Raw genomic sequence first — 14,740 nt, 5'->3', positions numbered from 1 at the left:
AACTTACCCCAGCAGAGCAGACGCCAGGAAATAACTAAATTGAGGGCTGAAATCAATAAAGTAGAAACTAGAAAAACAATATAAAGAATCAATGTAACAAAGAGTTGATTCTTTGAGAAAATCAACAAGATAGACAAACCTTTATCCAAACTTAACAAGTGACAGAGTGTGAACCTGCAAATTAACAAATCAGAAATGAAAAGGGAGACATAACTGCGGACAGTGAAGAAATACAGAGAATAATCAGGTAATATTTTGAAAACCTATACTCCACAAAATTCAAAATTTAAAAGAAATGGACAATTCTCTGGAGAGATATCACCAAAATTACATCAAGAAAAGATAAGCAAATTAATATAGTATAATGCCTAAGGAAATAGAAGCAGTTATCAAAGGTTTCACAAACAAACAAACAAAAAAGCCCAGCAACTCATGGCCTCAGTGCAGAATTTTACCAGAAATTCAAAGAACAGCTCATACCAGTTCTCCTCAAAGTATTCCACACAATAGAAGCAGAAGGGTCTTTGCCAAAATCTTTTTACAAGGCTTCAATAACATTCATACCCAAGCTACACAAAGACACAACATGAAAGACCTCTTCAATGTTGTACTCGAAGTACTAGCTAGAGCAATAAGACAACAAAAGTAGATTAATGGGATACAAATTGGAAAGGAAGAAGTTAAACTTCCATTGTTTGCAGATGATACGATAGTTTTCATAAGTGACCCCAAAAACTCTACCAGGGAATTCTTATAGCTGATAAATACCTTCAGCAAAGTGGCAGGATACAAGATCAACTCAAGAAAATCAGTAGCCCTACTACATATACACAAAAAAGGACTGAGAAAGAAATCAAAGAAACATTACCTTTTACAATTGCCACAAACTACATAAAATACCTTGGGGTAACGCTAAGCAAACAAGTGAAAGACCTATATCGCAAGATCTTTGAGTCATTAAAGAAAGAAATTAATTAAGACACCATAAAATGGAAAGATCTCCCATGCTCTTGGATTTGTAGCATTAATGTAGTAAAAATGGAAATCCTGCCTAAATCAACCTACAGAATCAATGCAATCCCCATTAAAATTCCAGCACAATTCTTCACAGACCTTGAAAGAGCAATTCTCAACTTTATATGGAAAAACAAGAGACCCAAGATAGACAAAACAACCCTATTCAACAAAGCAATAATTGGAGGAATCACCATCCTTGACTTAAAGCTGTAGTCCTGAAAAAAGTTTGGTATTGGCACAAAGCATAGACAGGCAGACCAATGGAATCTAATTGAAAACCCAGATTTTAAGCCACACACCTAAAAACACCTGATTTTTGACAAAGAAGCTAATGTTATACAATGGAAAAAAGAAAACATCTTCAACAAATGGTGCTGGCATAACAATTGCCAATAGCTCCACAGCTATGGTAGAATTTAGTGCCCACCTGCATTTTGTACGAAGTGATTAGGTCTGGCTTGCACTTGTACAGATCTTGTGAATGCTGTCACAACCACTGTGAGTTCTCATGCGCACCTGCCCTGCTATGAACAGAAGACTCTCTTTCCGCATTGTCATCTGCCATCTCTAGTTCTTACCATCTTTCCACACACTTTAGGCAATGATTTTTGTGTCACCGAGGAGGGGATGTGATAGAGACATCTTGTTTAAAGATGAGCATTATCATGCTGTCTCTTACTCTATTTGCCATGCCCGCTGCACAACCTGTGTCCGAGAATGTGCGGAGGGTGTCAGGGATTGACAACACAGAGACTCGTTCAACAATGTAAAGAAAACTTTAAGCAGGCCCCAAAAAGGCTCAAGAAAACTTCCCAAGAAAGGCCTCCCTCCAGAAAAGCTTCTGCTCTCTCCTTACCCCTGGCTGGTTCTGCTCTGACACCAGAAACTGACTTGGGTGTGTCAGAAGAGGCGGTTAGTCTTTGGGATGAGGTCGAGGTCAGGGCAGTTCTGTGGGCCAGCCCTTTTCAGGAACTTATTGCCCCAGGCATTGTATTGTTTTTAGTAAACATGTTTATAGTAAACATTGTCTTACAGCTGCCTACTCCCAGGCTGATGGGGAACTGAGTCTCTGCCCAAGGTCTGGTGTCCCTACAATTCCTCCTTTTTTATTTTCTAATGAGGTGCTCCTGGCTTAGGTCAAGTAGGGTCACCCTCCCTTGCCCGTCTTTGGGGGACCTTGTGACCCCTGTCTTTGGTGGGAGGTGTCTTCCCCACAGGTTGCCTGTCAATGGAAGAACCTCATCCTTAAATCATTTGTAACCAAACTTCATGGCTATCGGGATTGCCATGGGCTAAGCTAAGCAATACTTGGTTACGTATCTCTTGCCTCTGGAACAAGGCATGTTTGAGCTCAGCATAAAGCCAGAATGCCTACCACCACTGCCACCATTTCCAGGACCTCCATTGACATAGCGCCTCTCCATCACCGCACCCATCACCAGATCTGGGCCATAACATTCTACCAGCCTTCTTCTGTTACAAGGGTAACCCGCATGTGATTTACAGTTACAATTTGATGGTCAAAACAGTAATAAAGTTTACAATCGTTCCAAGGTCTACTCAGGAAAGCATTTAGAAAGTGTACTTGCACAGATACATTAGGTACAATCATTGATGTCACACATGTAGCATTATAAAAAATATGAACAAGAGGCTTGTTGCACTATCCACAGAGCACCTATTTGTTCCTGTGGTGATGCAGTTTGTTGATTTAATGTCAGTAGCCTCAGCTGAACATGTGACTTGAGCCAAAGTCTCCTTTTTGTCGCATTAGGACAAGTTACATTTCTCCAGAAAAATACACTGGCATAGGCGCGATTCCAGAAACAGGAACCACCAAGTCTGATATTTCAAGTGACCATATCCTGTTCAAATACTGAAAAGAGGCTTTTGCCACTCATCACAGTCCATACCAATGTCCAAATGTTTTAAATGGGTCCTTTTTTCCCCCAAAGGGAAAAACTGGCAAAATGAATTCTGTTGTTTCAAGGTGTGTCAAGGGCAGACAGTTAGTCTTTCCAGTTCTCTGTTGGCTCCGGGATGAAAACTCACAGGTCCGGGAGGTTGATGCAGCAGGCCTGTTGAGAAACTGGAAATCTCGAACCGACTGTTTTCCTTCTTTCTTGGGCTATAGATTCGATGACATCAAGGGTCAGGAACACTGATTTAGGAGATCTCACTCAAACTGGCTTAGGTAGGCTCCTATAGTCTCAGGTCCAGTTTTTCTCTGCTCCATGCATCTTACCAAATGGTCTGACAGCTGCCAAAGCTTTATTCTTTTCCTGCAAGAAAACACAAACATGCCCTCATCCCCAAATTAAGGTCTTCTCCACTGTCTAGTGCATGGATGTCTCCATTTGACCTGAGCAATAGTTGCTCAAGTTCCATCATGCCAAAATCTGTCTGAAGCAGATTGCTCACTGGCATTCACATTTTAAAAATTTTTAAATGAGGAGTGTATTATTTGATGAATCATGTGGGGACTGGGGACATTACTCCCCCTTTTTTATTTTCTAAATTTTGTTTGAACTGTTGAAGCTGGGCCATAACAGTAGAAGGATTTGTCTACCCTCCTTAGTTAACTATCTAGGTGAATTGGGATCACTATCTAAATTTTTAGTAGATGCTCTTTAAAAAGGACATATCCATTAAATATTTCCCAAAAACTTCTAAAAATCACTCAAAGATTGTAAACTATACTGTGTCCCAAATAACTTTTGAAATTTATTTGAAGTCTGTGTGCAGTCTTTCCCATTCTAGCCTGTAGAGCTCTCACTAGCTGACAAGGCCTCATTTGCATCTTACCTTTTCTGTTAAAACATTAACTGACTGGCTGGATGTTCCTTTTGGCTATATCTAAAGCAATTTAGGTAGCTTTTTAACTATTTTTGAAGGGATTTAAGTATTCTTTTAATCATATAAGCAGTTCACACTCACACATTCACAATCACATTTCATATATACTGGTGTGGCCACACCATACATTCAGAACATACATGCATCTTTCGGTCATCCTTTTTCCCTAGGTCATGATTAGTCTGTTGAAATGAAACTTCCTTGATTGAAATCTCTGTAACAGAACAACTCCAGCTAATCCTTGAACTAAAAAGGTTAAAAAGTCCTGTATGCTCCTCATCATTCTTCCATGAGATACAGTCATGGGGTACAGCCGTACCTACTCCTTGTAACTCTGTAGATGCAAGGTGGAGAGGCTAGGCTTTTGGCCAAAAGTTTTTAGAGATGACTCACAAAATAGAACTTAAATGTAAACAAAATTTTCCATTCTATATACCTTTGTCTTTTTCTTTTTCTTTACTTAATACCAGTACCTCTTTACTGTTACCAATTTTTTTGATTCACCCATATTTTTTTCGAGACAGGGTTTCTCTGTATTGTTTGGAGGCTGTCCTGAAACTTGCTCTGTAGACCAGGCTGGCCTTGAACTCAAGAGATCTGCCTGCCTGTGTCTCCTGAGTGCTGGGATTAAAGGCGTGTGCCGCCAACACTCGGCTATTCACCCATTTTCAATCCATTCTCCAACCCAGGATGTTCCCTCAGGCAAAAGCCTTAAGATTTACACAATCCACCCTCCAACTGAGGGCAATCTCTTGGGTTCTCCTCTTTCCCAACCTTGGTGTCAGGCTAAGGCCTAGAGATTTAATCTAGGAGACATTAAATATTTTTAATAAAACAGAGATTCCCCTTTAGGAGGGAGAAACTCAGAATGTTTAGTTTCTGACTTTTTAATCTCTCATTGGCAGCAGCCACTCCCAATGTATTATTGGTGCTATAAAACTGATGAACAGGGAACTGGAATGACTAACTGGCATCAAAATGGGGGAATCCTCACCAGCGCCCATGCTTCCCTTACCTGAGTGTTCGGCGATGGTTGAATCATCTTTATCATGGTGAGCATTCCTAGTATCCGGAGTAGTATTGGGGTCGACATGCCTGATGCACCATTCAGGGATGCAAATGGGCTTCTCACTTCCTGGAGGGAAAACACAAACAGCCCCTCGGACCCTAGCTAGTAGGAGAGTGGGTGGCTATCATTTTTCTGTAATCAAATCCTTCCATCTGACCCATCCCAAAGACTGGGAGGGTTTGTTTCAATGTCTCTCCATAGCAGACAAATTACTATGGTCTATGGTCAAAAAATTTAAAATGTAAAGTATGGTGGATAACTGAATATTGGGGTGGTAACATACTCCCCCTTTTTATTTTCTTAAAATATTGTTTGAGAGTGGCATGGGTGCGCTCCACAATAGCCTGTCCTGTGGGGTTGTGAGGAATACCAAAAGAATGTACAATGTGATGTTCCCTGCAAAAGGCAGCAAAGCGATTGCTGGCATAGGCAGAGCCATTGTCCATTTTTAGGGCATCGGGAACAACCATGTAGGCAAAGGCCTGCATGCAATGAGAAATAACATCTTTAATCTTCTCTCCTGAGTGGAGAGAGGCAAAAATCAGTTTAGAGTACGTATCCACAGAGACATGCATGTATTTTAATTTCCCTGTCTGTGAGTGACATCCATTTGCCAGAGATGGTTGGCCCTGAGGCCCCGGGGATTTACCCCCTCATTGGGAGAATTATGATAAGGGGCACAATCAGGGCACTGAGAGGTAATTTGTGTAGCTATGGATAAGGGGCACCCAGTGTGAAATTTAATGGAGCGGGCATTTAGATGATACCTCTCATGGAGCTGGTGGGCCAGCTGCTCCTGAGTAAATAAGACCCTAGGGCGGGTCAAGGAGTCAGCAAATTGATTGCCCTGGGCAAGGGGTCCTGGAAGGTTAGTATGTGCATGAACAAATCCCACATAAGCAGGGTGGATGCGCTGCCAAAAAAGATGTTGGAGCTGAACTAATGAAGAATGAACCTGAGAGGTTGGAAGAACATATGGAGAAGTTTCTAAAGGTCTAACAGTGTTGGCAACATAAACACTGTCAGTATCTAAATTAAAGGGCTCCCCCTCAAACATTTGGAAAATCATCAAGCAAGCAAACAACTTGGTGGCTTGTTCTGACATCTGCCCTATGGGTACCCTCTTCTGCACCTGAGAAGAAACCACCACCGCGAAACCCTTGGAGGAGCCATCTGTAAAGACTGAGTGAGCTCCAACTAGAGGGTTCTCCTTTAAAATCTTGGGAAAAATCACAAGGTGTTGTTTAAAAAAAGACATCAAGGGTCTACTGGGATAATGGTTATCAAACTGGGTGCCTGTAGATGTAATAAACAGGGTCTACCCATCATGGAAGATCTGTAGATGTTCCACCTACTCCTTACCATAAGGAAGGATAATTTTACCCAAAGGTTTGGATGCTAAACTTGTGTGCCTTCCACAACAATTGTAAAATCAGATCATAGTAAGGGGCCACTACCTTTTTAGGGGAGGCTGACAAATGTATACAATAAATAGGACCAGTCTGCCAAAACACAGCAGTGGGCGAAAAGCTAGATGAAAGGACAACCAGAACAAGGGGCTGCCCATAATCTATGCGCCGAAGGTGGGCTTGCTCTATACTTTTTAACAACAATTGTAGAGAATCCCTGGCCTCTGGGGTAATCTGTCTAGGGGAAGTTGGAGCAGGATCCCCAGGAAGAATATCTTAAAGGGCTTTAAGAGCCCCTGTTTTAATAGAAAGAGAAGGCGAAACCACTGCACCTCTCCCAAAAATCTCTGCCAATCATAAAGCGTTTTTAAATTTGAACAATCGATTTGGAGTCTTTGTGGCCGGAGGCCAGTTTGTTGAATTTCATGACCCAAATAAGTATAATGGGGTCTCTTTTGGATCTTTTCAGGAGCCAAAATAAATCTGCGGGCCTCCAGAAGCTCCCGTAGCTCTGCAAAGGCTATGTAACATTGTCTTTCTTCGGCCGCGGCCAAAAGAATATCATCCTTGTAGAGGATAATGTAAAGATCAGGGAACTTACGTCTGAGGGGATCTAAACAGGCAGCTACATAAATCTGGCATATAGTTGGACTGTTAGCCATCCCTTGGGGGAGCACCAACCATTGGAAGCAAAGGGCAGGCTCCCTAAAGTTAATCGCAGGAAGGCTAAATGCAAACCGAGGACTATCTTGAGAATGCAAGGGAATAAAAAAGAAGCAATCCTTTAAATCAATGACAATCAAATGTCAGTCTCTAGGAATAGCCACAGGCATGGGCAAGCCAGGCTGGAGTGCCCCCATAGGCTGCATGGTCGCATTCACCGCCCTCAAGTCTTGTAGTAACCTCCATTTCCTTGAAATTTTTTTAATAGCAAATATCGGGGTATTCCAAGGGGATGTTGAAGGAACCAAATGACCCGCCTCCAATTGTTCTTGAACATGTGGTCTCTTACTCTATTTGCCGTGCCCGCTGCACAACCTGTGTCCGAGAATGTGCGGAGGGTGTCAGGGATTGACAACACAGAGACTCGTTCAACAATGTAAAGAAAACTTTAAGCAGGCCCCAAAAAGGCTCAAGAAAACTTCCCAAGAAAGGCCTCCCTCCAGAAAAGCTTCTGCTCTCTCTTTACCCCTGGCTGGTTCTTCTCTGACACCAGAAACTGACTTGGGTGTGTCAGAAGAGGCGGTTAGTCTTTGGGATGAGGTCGAGGTCAGGGCAGTTCTGTGGGCCAGCCCTTTTCAGGAACTTATTGCCCCAGGCATTGTATTGTTTTTAGTAAACATGTTTATAGTAAACATTGTCTTACAGCTGCCTACTCCCAGGCTGATGGGGAACTGGGTCTCTGCCCAAGGTCCGGTGTCCCCACACTATTCACCTGAGCAACTATGTATTTCTATGCTTATTATCATCTACTGCAAATAGGAGCTTATCTGGGGGGATTGAGGGAGGCATTGATGTAATGATATGGCACGATGTTAGGGTTTAGTGTATTACTCTGTCCATTTGGCAGAACTAAAGCACTAGCCTTTCTACTATGGTGTATGACCTGTCTTGCTATGGCTTCTTAGCCCAATAATGATTCCATGCATGCATTTCAGCTAGTTTAGCAGGAATTAAATCCAACCAGAAAATGGTTGGTTATTCCTATGATATTGCATCACAATTACCTCTATAGACTTGTCTAGGTTCCTGATTCTACACAGTGTCTTATCCGGGTATGATTAGTGATTGGTTTTCTTCTCCATTAGTGTAAACAATACTATTCTGCACTGTGACAGTTAGCTAGCAGGAAAAAAGTTTCCATGTCAGGAAAACCTTGATTTCCCTGTCATGGTCTGGAGGCTAACAGAGAGCATTGGCAATTCCAATGTCACTTTTTTTTTCAACTTCTAAAATTTCCATTCTCAGCTCTCAAAGATTTTTGGTGTCATTGTCAGTGGTGGTAGTGCTTTTTTTGTTAATGTTTTGTTTCATTTGAGTTGCACAGTAGCCCAGGTTAGGCTCAAGCTAACGATCTTGTCCAGTCTGACCTCAGATTCACAGCAATCTTTCTCCCTTTGCTTGAGAGAGTGGTAGAATTTATGTTTCACAACACAATGACAGACAACGCTAAAATTTCCACAAAATTTTTCTCAAAACGATATGCTCAATAACTTTCTAATTCCTCTCATGTGATACAACTACTCAGACACAAACACAGGGTTTAATTTTTCCTGTGAAACACATAAAATATTGAAAAGGAGAAAGATCCAAAAAGTAGTTGAATAGACATAGATGTGATAAGAAAAGAGCTGCATAAATCTTAAAATCATGGTAGGATACCTTAATATTTTATGTTGGGTAAAATTGTTTCTATTTGTTTCAATGAGCTTGGTCCTTGTTTAAATTCTTATTTCCTTCATTTCAGAGGAAGAGGAATAAGTTTTTGTCTTCTAAAGATAGTGTACCTTTTTCTCACATATATGCTGTGGTTGTAAGTACTAGTCTTCAGCAGCTCAGGTATTGGAGGTGAACCCCAGAGTCATTAGACTAATCATTCAATTGACTTATCTGTCTGGGGGAGTTAACTTAATTCTCAAGGGATAGATAGTGGGAGAAAATCTAATTCTCTGGGGCTGGTGAAAAAAGAAAATACACACACACAGACACACACACACACACACACACATACACTCACAACACACCTTTAGGATCTGTCTACCAAGTCTCTTTCTTTAGTGTTCCTTTTCAACTTATATATGCCAGCAAAATCTTTCAAGCAATATACAAATTACAATGTGGCTACATTCTCTTTTTCAAGTGAATAATGGTAATGAAGACAGGTGAAAAGCAACATGTTTCTCATTCCTTTGCATGATTAAATATTTTATGATTGCAGGTGAAAAACAAATTATCCCCAAGAAACACAGACATTCAGGTCCAAGCAACTTATCATAGATTAACAAAGTGTAAGCAATCAACGCATTTTTCTCAACTAATTCTTTTACAATCTGGCTGCATATTGCTCTTACAAAGAAAGGAGCAATCATTTTATCATTTTTCTCAAAAAGCAATCTTATACAAATCTTAACAGAATCATAAATCTAAACTTTTATTTATGAAAATATCAGTCATTTCTACTTTAAGTCCTTTGGGTGAACACCCATTCATCAGCAGTTTCTTTATTAAGTCATATAAGGAAACTGAGGACAGAAATTGGTACAAGCAGTTAATCCTCACTTCTGATTACCAATCCATCCTAGTAAGAAAGCTACATCAGCAGCAACAGTCAAACTGCCAGTGTTTTTGTTTCCTGAACTCAATGAGTCCATTGCTAAAGTCTTAAAAATGTGTCTTTCCAAGAGCTCTCCCCTGTTCAGATCAGGATCCCAGACTGACAGTGGGGAGGCCAGCATGGGACTGATCTGGCCCCCCAAATGTGAGTGTCAGCGAGAAGGCCTGGGCAACCTATGGGGCCCTGAGCTGTGGATCAGTGTCTATCCCTGATATACAAACAGTCTTCGTGTGCCTATAGCACAAAGAGGGATGCTCTCTCAGCCTGGACTCTTAGGGGAGTGCCTGGACCCTACCCAGAGTAAAATGACAGACTCTGATATCCCCTATGTGGAAGGATTTGGCAATAGGGTGGGAGGGTGGGGGGAAAGGGGAGTGCGGGAGGAGAGGAGGGAGAGGGAACTGGGATTGACATGTAAAACAAGCTATTTAAAATAAAAAAAAATTGAAAAAAATGTGTCTTTCTAAACTTTCAATTGTTCCCCATTAACAAAAACATCCTAACCCATCCTTAAGTCATTATTAAAAACATTGTTTCAGCTACAATGCACATCGAAATGTATGATACATCTCCCAACATTAAGATTAAAAGAACTTGAGCTAGACTAGCCTCTGGAACTCAATTTTTCCTTAAGAATTAACCTAAGCCACAGTCTATAACACTCCTCAAGAGAAATGCCTAAATACCAGCTCTGTTATACTTCCTTGCTTTTATTTTCTTCCTTCTGCAGTTCCTGCTTTATCAGGGTGGTGGCAACACCTTTTCTTGCCTTTATCTGTATTAATTTTCCCACTACATTAAAATCTATCAGAATCCCTTGCTACATTTTTAAAAACCCTTAGTCATCGAAATTCTATTTAAACTGATACTACCATTATATAAAATCGTTACTTCAATTAAACAGTAGAGATTAAGAGGAAATCATCTTATTAAGAATCCACAGGTAAAAATGTGCAATAGAATGGGATTTTTTCCATGAGATAATCATAGTGCCTTTAAGGCAGTGGGGATCGACACATACCCATTCACACCTTGCCAGTTACCAGAGAAAAATGATAGTGGCAGGCGTGTAAAGGCATAGCAGTAATAAGAGATATTGTAGAGATGAAGCCCTTGGGACCTTGCCGTTCTGAGATGCACCCATCACTGCTTGCTTCCTGGCAGATTGAACTCCAGAAGTTCACTTGCCACCTGCTGCTTCTCTGTCATAGCCGCTGGGAATATGCTGTGCTGAAATTCTAAGCATGTTTCATCACCTAAGTTAGAAAACTACTTACTTCTTGTCTCAGAATGTTCTAAGTCCTGGGGTATGAACTTGAGTTGACAGTCTCCCACAAATTGCAGTATTTGCCATCTTCTGCCATCAGGCATTGTGATTATTTGTGTCACAGCAATGTGAAGAGAAAATTTTACTCGATTTAAATATGATGTGGCCTCTTTATGGCCTCTATGATTTTTGTTAGTTAATTTAGGATGCTATTGAATTACATGTCTCAATTAATTTTCTCATTAATCTGACAAAAATTTCAAAAACTACTTATGGTTGGAGAAGTTTATTTTAGTTTGCAGTTTAAGGTTATAGACCATCATGTCAGGGAATCAAGGAATCAGAGAATCAGGAGGTTGAGGCAGCTGATCACATAACATTGAGAGTTACATACAAAGAGGGATGCATGCCAGTTCTCAACTTGTTTCCCCCATTTTATTCAGTCCATGAATCTAACCATAGGGTTTACGGCCATGATCTACCTCCTTTCACCCAGCTTAGAAACTGTCTCAAAGAAGTGTCCAGATGTTTGTTTCCCATGTGATTCTATATCCTCTCAAGTGAACCATCTCCATTAAGCATCATGTTACCTAATACAATGTGGTCCACAATGGGGCTAGTCATGCACAAATAATAAATGAATATATATTCATGAACAGAAATCAACAAGTTGTGACACATTGAAATACAGAGCAAAAGATCTTTTCCAAGGCAGAGAGTGTGGAGACTTAGTTTGCAACAGTTATGAGTACAATGGGGCAACATATAGAGACATATTTATAGAAATGTGGAAGCTAGTCTCCAAAGCCGTGGATTGTCACAAATTGACATACAGAATGCCAGAGTACAAGCAACTGAAGAGGAGGTGACAATGTATACAACAGCATAGGAAGTCTAGGGATGTCTCTAGCTTCCAGTTGAGGTCTGAGAAAATAATGGGCACAGCAAATACTCATCATTTGACTCTTTCCTCACAGAGAAACCTGAAAGTGAACACACAAACCCAGACCATGAGATCAGACGTGGAACATCAGTGAAGCAAAAACATGAATAAATGCCGTGCAGTTGGTCACACAAACATGTCGTTCTCAATATGCCAAAGATCTTTGAATTTTCTTTGCCCTCAGTTCTCTCTTGCAGTTGCAGTAATAGAAGCAGAATCAAGAATTCATACATCAACAGCTTACTGGATAATTTGTAAGCACAAAATACTCTTCAGTATATGATGATCCCCTATTCCATAACATTTGGAGTGAAAACAAAGATTTCTTCATCACATGGAACCGTTTAGCTAGCATTATTATAATTTCAATAACTTTTGATGCTTAATTAGCAATAACCAATTTCTTAATAAGACCTGATCACGGGTAGTCTATAATCAATAATGTATGAAATAATTTTTGAAATTATCATTACACACAAGTCAACACATTAAATGCCTTCACCTATAGCAGGAAAAATGATTCTTGGGAGCAGATTTGTTACTACTGAAGAGGATGAAGGGGCAAAATGTAGGGAAGCACGTGTCTAGGAATGTAAATATGCTGATTATCCACAGCTTTGGACTGTTAAATAATGTGGTATAGATAACTAATATGAAGGACATTGAGTATGAGAAGACAAAGGTGCACACAAGGATCAAGATGGTTTTTGTGGCTCTGTCTTCAGGGGAGACTCTGAAGGAATGCTGGGCATGGATGTACTGTAGCTGACTCTTGTGCCTGTAGAGGATGCTCACCATGAAGATACTGGCCCAGACCATGAGACCCAAACACAGACAATCAGTGAAACGAATCAATATCAGATGTAGTACAGTTGCAGTGTTGCCAAAAAGAAAGGCTGAGCAGTATCCCAACTTAATTTTCTTGGTGAAGTTTTTGAAAGTACCAGATCCAACCACATCTATAGCTGTTTTGCTGTTTAGAAGCAGATGCACAAGCCAGCTGAGTGAGCAGGACTGAACCATGTACTTCGAGACTGAGTGTTTAAGCTTCATGTACCTTGAGTTGCTGGGGCTGATTGTGATTGCTTGGAAGCAACTCAAGAGGCAGGTGCAGTGCAGGGAAATGCCCCGGGACACTCGATTACTGTAGAGAGTAATTTTACATAAAATGTCATCCAGGAGATAGCGCAAGCCCATCTGTGCCAGTATGTGAGGAATTACTCTTGAGATAATAACCAAAGAATTGGCTAAAGTCAGATGCCTTAAAATCTGGTCTTTTGGCATCAGATTTTTTCCAGTAAATATAGGCATGACATAAGGAAGAAGAATTGACCAGTTGCCAAGAATCCCAATAGCTGTTTGTGAAAAGAACAAAATCCCCATTGGCAAATTCTCAACCATGATTTTTTTCATCTGAAACAGACAAATTTAACATCATCAATACTACTCAGGAAGGAAACATTTATATGTGTATTCATTTTAATAGCTCAAATTATGTCAGTATCTCACCGTCATCTTATTGTGTTTTCACCATTGACAAATTTCTTGAAGGATTTTAACATTGTCACACATTTATCGTGAGATCAATCACACTATTGATGGATAAATAACAAAACTTAATGATAGGGACATTCAAGTAGCATCCTGTTTAAAAATGTACGATATTTATAATTTATTATTGTTGTCATTGCATGTCTCTTCCTTAAAGATTATTCTCTGAAGAGATAGCTATATATCTATCACAACTTTAAAGAGACTGCACTAGTCTAGACACTGATCAATAGATCAATGGATATTGAAAATGGGTACATTGATCCTGGATTGATGCCCTATCATTTAAGAAGCTTGCTCTTGGGGAAGGGTCTAGGCCCTGCCCTATATGAAATGACAGACTATGGACACCCCCATGAAGGGCCTCACCCTCCCTTGGGGAATGAGGGGATAACGGGGGGGGCGGGTTTTGGGAAGGCACGGGAGGAGGGGAGGGAATGGGAGAGGGACCTGGAACTGACTTGTGAAGCAACCTCGTTTCTTATCTAAATTTAAACTGGAAAATAAATAAAAAATGTCTTATTAAAAAATGTCATAGTAAACTGACCTCATGGGTCCCCTCCAAGCCCAATACTGCTAAAGGCTGGTCTTCATGATAGAGGTAACTGCTCTTACAAAGAACTCAGCATCCCAGCAACCACATGGAACTTTGTAGTTGTCTGGAACTCCAATTCTATGGTATCTGATGCTCTCTTCTGAACTCTGAAGGCATAAAGCATGTACATGGCACACAGACATACATTCAGGCAAAATATTAAAACACAAAACATAAAATATGTTAATCTATAGAGGAAAATGTATATGAATAGAATAGAATTATTTCACCTACAAATAGAAATGATATGAAATTTGTAAAGAATTTATTGGACCTGGAATTTGTATTTTACAGTACCCAGATTCAGAAAGACATGTAATGCATGTACTCTCACATTTTCAGATCTTAGATTTTAACATTATATGTGACTATGTTAATTATTTAATACAGTATTTGTATATTACATGTGTAAATATATAGTATATCAAGCATATGAAATATTTTAATTATATGATCATTACATATTACATATAATTATATAACATATGATATTGTATATTATATTATATTAATACAATGTATGATATATAATTGTATAATGACATAACAATATATAAAAATTTTATGTTTAATATATTATTATTTTAGTGTTTATTCGTATGTATGAATATCTCCATGAGAGTGAAATATAAGGCTTGAAATTAGAAATTAGACATTAGAAATATAGACTTAGGAGAGGAAAAAGAGGTGTTGCATACA

At 39.9% G+C, this 14,740-nt stretch overlaps 1 pseudogene; it reads right to left on the bottom strand.

Moving 5' to 3' along the window:
* Nucleotides 1-12,188: 12,188 nt before the first annotated feature.
* On the bottom strand, nucleotides 12,189-13,333 carry LOC121135473 (annotated as a pseudogene).
* Nucleotides 13,334-14,740: the final 1,407 nt, after the last annotated feature.

Source organism: Mesocricetus auratus, unplaced genomic scaffold (assembly GCF_017639785.1).
Source record: "Mesocricetus auratus isolate SY011 unplaced genomic scaffold, BCM_Maur_2.0 Super-Scaffold_100038, whole genome shotgun sequence".
Classification (NCBI taxonomy): domain Eukaryota; kingdom Metazoa; phylum Chordata; class Mammalia; order Rodentia; family Cricetidae; genus Mesocricetus; species Mesocricetus auratus.
The sequence above is the reverse complement of the archived record's forward strand: the minus strand, read 5'-3'. Positions and strand labels throughout refer to the sequence as shown.